This window comes from Gastrolobium bilobum, unplaced genomic scaffold, assembly GCF_033153095.1.
Source record: "Gastrolobium bilobum isolate Gb01-03AN ecotype WA unplaced genomic scaffold, APGP_CSIRO_Gbil_v1 utg65677, whole genome shotgun sequence".
In the NCBI taxonomy this organism is placed as follows: Eukaryota; Viridiplantae; Streptophyta; class Magnoliopsida; order Fabales; family Fabaceae; genus Gastrolobium; species Gastrolobium bilobum.
Window position 1 is genome coordinate 145,792 of NW_026896096.1, and position 7,289 is coordinate 153,080.

At 36.7% G+C, this 7,289-nt stretch overlaps 1 long non-coding RNA gene across 1 annotated transcript; it reads left to right on the forward strand.

Annotated features, from left to right (window-relative positions):
• Positions 1–728: 728 nt before the first annotated feature.
• On the forward strand, positions 729–3,622 carry LOC133297759 (uncharacterized). The gene is made up of 4 exons (XR_009749678.1): positions 729–1,226; positions 1,298–1,376; positions 2,581–2,644; positions 3,452–3,622. It is a non-coding gene; the product is annotated as an uncharacterized LOC133297759 (long non-coding RNA).
• The last annotated feature ends 3,667 nt before the right edge of the window (positions 3,623–7,289 follow it).

Sequence of the window (7,289 nt, forward strand, 5' to 3'; positions counted from 1 at the left end):
AAAGAATTCAGAAGAAAATTCCAAACAAGATTCTTTCAAAGGAAGAAAAGAAGGTAGAAAAATAAAGAAAAAGGTGTTCCCCAACAGAAGAGACTAACTCTCAGCAGAAAAGTTAATGTAAACATTCCTTGATCCAAGACCAGTACTGTAACATCCCGCAAAAATTAGGAAATTTCATAACTTGCAATTAGGGGTGTGTACCATGATTGAAACTCGAATTAAATTTGTGTTTAGAGTGGAACTTATTTAAGTTAGGAAAATTAATTGATCTGCATTTGTAAGTGAGTGTATACATACATACATATATATATATATATATATATATATATATATATATCTATATCTTGAGAATTCAAAGCTCTAGTTAAAAAAATAGGATTAATTTAATATAACCTATGAAAATCTTATATAATACTTAGGAGGCATATGAAATGATAATTAATAAATTACAGTAAGCAATGCTCATTAAGAGATGATAGTTTGGACCCTTTAGTTAACCTTTAACTTATCTTAAAGAAAATTCTAATTACTTGTGTAAGTATCCAAAGAAATCTGCCCTTGCCGCCCCTTTCACCCAATAAGAAGAGAGAAATCTCCTTGCATGAAATCATATTGGCCCATGGCAGCCTCATCATCACCTAGCGCCCAGTGGAGACAAAGAGCAATCTTACTTTTTCATGTGTCCTTGGATCAAATTAGGACAACATCTCCCCTCTCTATGCGCTGATTGAAGGAGCAAAATGATGTCTTCTCCTTCTTATTTCTCTTGAATTAAACTCAGCCAAAATTTTGGTTCCCTAGTTTCTCATGCGCATAACAAGGACTACCCAAGGAAAACAGATTGGTGATTCTTGATTCTCTTCTCTAGGTTCGGCCAAGCCCTTTTGCTGACCAACTATTCACCTCCTAATGTTCTATAGACTGACTCATCTCCAATTGTTCCTCAATCACAAACAGAAAAGGATAAAACTCAGCCCTTACTTCTTCTCTAAACCGCAAGCATCATAAGAGAACACAAGACAATCTAAGTTTTTGCATGTTTGCCCCTCATCTTCTCTTCACCACCGCAAACGTATCAAGGAAGAATCCCAAGAAGGAACCTCTCTTGCATATTCGTCCCTCATCATCTCCTATGAGCCGTGAGTGTCCTAAAGAGGAAACAAAACACCTAAACTACATTCCTTCTTCTCCTTTTCTACTTCGGCAGAATCGCACCCAGCAAGGAGGTGAGGTGCCTTTCCATTCTTTGTTCTTTGGTAACTCATCCTGTTTTGATGAAAACTTCCCTTGCATGTAGCTGGAATCGGTTTTGTGGATCTAAGGAAAAGGGTAGGACTGCTCTTTGGTTGCTGGTGGTCTTTGTGCACTAGTGGCTAGTAAGATGAGTTTCTATTCTCTTTCCTCCTTCCCTTGCACTGTTTCGGCTGGTTTGTAGATTCTAAGAAGAAATTTCTGTTTTGGTAATCCTTTCTTTCAATTCTGCCCAAACCGTAAATCCTTGGTGTATGCATGTTTAAATAACCATTCTAAGATTGGAAGAGAATTAATTGTCATGTTTTAGGACTGCCCTTTTGGGCAGAATAATGATGTAGCCTTGTATATTGTAATTTCGAGTAGACAGCCTGTGTAAAGGTCACAATTAGCGCACTCTCATGTTTAACTAGGAGGATACTTATTTTGGTAATTTCCCTTGCATTAATTCTATCCTTTGAACCGCCCTTTTTGGTGTTGATGTATGTTAATCCAAAGCTGAATTTTGTGAACATGGTTATAGCTATCTAAATTGTTGGACTGCCCTTTTGTTAGAAAGATAATTATACAGCAACTACATGTTTTAATTCTGCAATTTTGTACAGCCCTAGAACTTGATACATGTGAGCCTAAACTGATACCTTGTGAGCATGGAAATAGCTCTCTTTAAATTTTGTTGGACTGTCTCTTAAATTAGAAAAATTAATGGAGTCTTGCATGTGTGAAAGATCGTTGAAGGCAGCCTACTAGAAGGTCTTGTTCATGCCTAAGAACCGGTTTTGGGGCTTGAAAAACAGCCCTCATCTTATGTGGAGCTGTTTTGTTGGACTAGAAGGAAGTATCTAGCCTTAACCATGTAATGGCTAAGTAGGCAGCATGCTTATGGCTAAGTAGGCAGCATGCTTAAGAGTAGTTAGCACATTCCTTAGTCATGAGGACAATGTATGTAAATGAGAAATTTTAGGTCTCTAATTAATGGTCCAAACCATGCATGTATGCCTAGGAAAACTTGAAATTTGTATCTGTTAGTGAATGGTAAAATTAGTACTAAGTCAGAAAATTAAAATAGGAAGAGAACCATGTAATTCGGCTAAGACCTTAGGAAGGGAAGCTTCTAGTTAATGACTTTAATAAATCCGGAGTTGCATGCTAGAAAACATGGGTGTTGTCACGTGGTAACATTTGGTAATGCAACCTTAAGTCAGTATATTAATTTAATTTAAGAACCCTGAAACCGATGATGAACCAAGAATTTAGGAGAATGGAAAAATTATATAATGTATAGGAATAAATGTATTAAATTCTGATTTGGCGTATATGTTTGTTTAGGTGCGCAAGGTCCTAAATAAGTGGGCTGTTTGGTGATATTTGAGTAAAAGTTGTATGCAACGAGGTGAGTGTTCGGTGGAATATCCCTTTGTGACTGTTAGTTTAATACTTGAATTTTTGATTTGTTGCTCTCGTGCTCTGTTTAGATGCTGTTGAAGGTGATTATAAAGTGATTTGGAATTTCTGCTTGAATATGATGAATAATTTGGAACAAGAACTGTTGGAATTTCTGTTTGAATAGGATGATTGATTTGGAATAAGAACTGTTGGAATTCTGTTGGATATACACTATGGCTCGGATTCTGTCGTCATAGTTATATATATATATATATAAATTATGATTTTGATATCTAGTCATACGCATGAACATCATAAAATTGCATTTGGGTCGGGTATGTGTGAAGTCAATCATGTCATGGCATACAGCATTATGCATTCATCTTGGAAACCGAGTATATAATAAAAGTAAGCATACGTTTGAGCACGCATCATATAGGCATCCCTCCGGTACTAGGGTATGGGACACTTGGCTTCAGTTCGCATAGGTCGCAGTTGGAATCCTTTTGAGGAGCCACTATGGAATCTCCACTGTGCTTGTTAGTACGTGCTCTGTAGTGCTACGAACGTACATTACTTTGGCATTATATACGCCCCTTGATTAGTACTTTGGCGTTATATACGCACTTTGATTAGTAATTTGGCGTTATATACGCACTTTGATTATATCTTGGAATCTGTTCTGGAATTATTTGATGATGTGACAATTTTGGAAATTCTATATTTAAATTAACATTGTCGCATTTCTGGATTTTCTGCCACACTACTGGGATTTTTCTCACCCCTTCGGGGGCTCAATTTTTATAAATTGCAGGAGGACGTAGAAGTGTTTGATGACGTGATTTCATGGAAATGTTTTGTTTAAGTTCTGCTGCTTGGGAAATCCTGCTGTTTAATTGATGTTACTGTTGGATGCATATTGTATATTCAGCCTTGATGTAGCTTTTAAGAATGGCATTTTATGATGTATAATCTGTTTTGAAAAGAGTAGTGATATGATTTTTATATTCTGTCTGAACTTAGGTGATTCTGGATATTAAAATGTCAAACCAAAATCTACTGTATGTAAATTTGGATTTTTGAACTGTTTTAGCGAGCACCTTGCAAGTTATCGTTTTGAGGCTACAGACCTCCGATTGAGGTATAATTTATATGTATGTAAAGCCCCAGTCGTGTACTTTCTGATTATATAAAGATTATGTTCAAAGCTTGTCAACCCGATTTATTATGATATTTACAAGTCAGGAGGTTTTTGGAAAAATACACTGAATTATCTAGTACTTTGCGAGTTCTGTTTCGAATGGGCTATAATTTATATGCACCTGAAGCCCCACATGTCTAGTTTTAGATTATATAAACTTTACAATGAAATTCCGAAAACTAGATTTATTATGATTTTTGCAAGACAGACAGGTTTACAGGAAAATTATTATTTCAGCAAGCTATGTTATTTTTGAGTTTCACAACTGTTTTCAAGAAAAATCAGAGTTGCGCAGTGAAAGTTTTGTTTAAAAAAAATTTACTTGCTGATTCTATTTTACGAAGTCAGTTTTCCAGGCGAGATTTGAATTGGTATCATCAAAATGTTTTTACAGAATAAGAATTTTATACGATAACATTGCGACTCTAATCGGTTTTAGCAGACACTTCCCTTGGATGCATACAGGGGAGGGTGTCACAAGTACTCACATTACTTTTTGTTTCCATTCCATAATTCCTCCCCAGGAAAGTCCTTTGGATTGGAAGACACACATACCTCTTTGGAAAGCAGCAGATAAGCAAGTCTGAAGAATCACATCTAGGAATGGACAGAGAAACACCAACCATGAGTGACAATGAGACAGAAGATCAGTAACCTTCACTTATCTTGGAACGAAGTCTTTCTACTCTGCCATCTATGGATAGTAATTTTTTTTTTAATATAATTATGTTTCTCATTGGTTAAGATTCTAATGTTGAGCTTTTCTTTGAAATTGAGCAGCCTAACCACTATCTCTGAGTTATTTGAGGACAATCAACAGTTTAGTTTTGGGGTATTTGATGGGACGAAAATTCGTTCCCATCTAAGCTCATTTTGGCAATAAAAGGCCATTCGTTCCTTCATCTGGTGACCAAATTTTGCATTAAAAACACATGTTTAGATCTTTATAACAAAAACATAGTAAGGAACGGATGATGAGGTATTCATTTGAGAACTATAGGAAAAGGGAACAGATTGATTCATTAAATACACCTGCTCCACTAACTCAATCTTTCTGACCACTTTGCAGGAAACATTGAAAAGAAGCTTCTAAAAAGCAAAAAGAAATGTGTGCAGCAGAGAATAAAGAGTTACCATTGGGTGAGAGGAAAAGCAAGCATGGAAGTGCAGAAGGAAAGGCAAATCTCAACAATAAGTGTACCATCCAGCAACTTGCCTCTCAAAAGAACACTCTTCCCACCGCCCCTTTCATGCAGTCAAGAAAGCAACTCAAATGAAATTACAAGCTTTGTCATCCACTCTTCTAGCCTATAAATAGGACGTTCCAACACGAAGAAAGCATCGAATTCCTTAAGAAGAGATCACTTAGGATAGTTTTAATTTTTGCTTTTCAGTTGTATAGTTTCTAGCAATAGTTAAGTGACAACAACTCTACCTCCATTCTATACCTTCGATTTGAGACTCCTCAAGAGCAACCTCCATACTTCTCCATTTTATTTTCTTGTAACCTAATCTTGTCTCTTATTAATATAAGTTATTTCTTTTCTCTTCTAATCGTTATCTCTGAACTGAATCTCGGGTCTATGGGACTTCATTTTGGAATAATTATGTTTATAGTGATAGCCATGGGCTAAGTTATTTATGGAACAGAAAAGTTGTGAAGTTCTTAAAGAACTATATTCAAAACTTTTGAAGTAAAGCTTTTTGTATTTCTGTGATTAAGTGGGCTTTATTATTTGTGTATCAATGGAAATTGAACTCAAACTGAGAAAAGAACTTCCATAAGGAAGGGATTTCAGACAACTTAATCAGAGGAGGAAGGTAGTGTTGGAAACACTACTTGTTGCCTTAGGAATAAAGAACCACCTCGTTCACTGAAGGTTCTGAACTTATTAACTATTGGAGTCAAAGGATCCATAGGAATATGGAAACTTGTGAGCCATTAAACTTCATGAGCTGAGGAATCAGGGTTAGCAGTGAAAAGACCTGAACAAATTCAGAAGGGTTAAGTCTTAGGTTGAGAATATAACCATTTAAGAATGGAACAATGGATCTAAATAAATAAAGGGAACGTTCTTAAACTAATATCTAAGCAACCAACAAGTTCACACCCAACAAAGCCCAAAACCTAGCTTTATCTACCAAGCTACCTTTGCAGGTGGCTCCTTTGGCATATGTGGGCTTCCCGAAAGTTATTAGCTTCTTCATTTCCAACCTGAATACAGGGTCATCTTTCTTCTCCATGTACTCTGCATATAGACAGTTGTCCACGGTTGGTAGTGAGAGCACCTTCTTAATAGTTTCAGGGGAGAATGAGACTCTCTTCCCCTGAACTATTACTTCATCATCCTGGTTCTCTTCTGGAAGCCTTTTTGTGTGGTATAGAAATTCAGCCACCAAAGATGGATGGAAGTCTAGTTCCTCTATCGCAAACTTACCCCATCTAAGGTTTGTTAGTGCAGTAAGTATGAAGGTGTGCATAGAGGCTTTATCCTTCAACTGAATGTACTTTTCTGGATAGAGGGCTACATTGCTTTTTGTAATCTCGGGCTCTTGGGTATAGTTGGAGACAGGTGTTATGGTGAGCTTGAGTCTTGTCATGATTTTGGGTTGAAGAAGATTAGGGAAAATGAGAGAAGAGTAAGGGAAATATTGGAGGAAAAGTGATACTTTGGGCTTTCTGAGTTTGGGAGAAAATAATAAGGTATAAACACGAGGGAGGAAGAAGGTTTAAATAGGCATGCAAGTGAGGAAGGTGAGAAATTTTAAGGATGTGAAGGTTATGGATGGAAGTTGAAGAAGTAGTGGGGAGCGAACGTTACAAAACAAGTGGTCAGGGATTAAAGGCTGGTAACTTCTGATGACAGGTTGAGGAGATGGAACGATTTTAGGGAAAACTCGTGGGAGAAAGAGAGGGAAGGAGCAGTTGTATTAATGGCTAACTCGACAATTGCTTTTCTTGAGCACGTTTTCAAAAATTGCAATGAGTGCAAATTTGGTAAGTCTGCGTGCTTTGAGGTGACTCAGTAGAGATAGGTGTCCCTAAGGCTTTAGTATCCTTATCCCATAATCTTGGGGAACGTTTCCTATAACACCTCGCATTTCTAAAACATGTATTAATATAGTAAATACGGATTAAAGGGTATGATTAGTGAAAATCCTGAAAATTAGGTCAAAATACAAAGGAAGGGTAAAACAGTAATTAGTCAAACATGTAACCCTAGGAAGGTAAAATTGAGTAAGAGGTCTCAAATGATAAGTGCCGGATGAATTTTGCGCTCTAGGTTTGAATATAAGTTATAAATGGTATATAAGACTAGGAAATATGATTTCTGGTGAAAATTGATGGAAATTAGTGTGTTTGGAGAAGCGTGCACACGATGCGCGCAACAGCTTAAAACTGCGACTTCTTCGAACGACCGGAAAACTCTGGATTCATCTGATAAAGGGT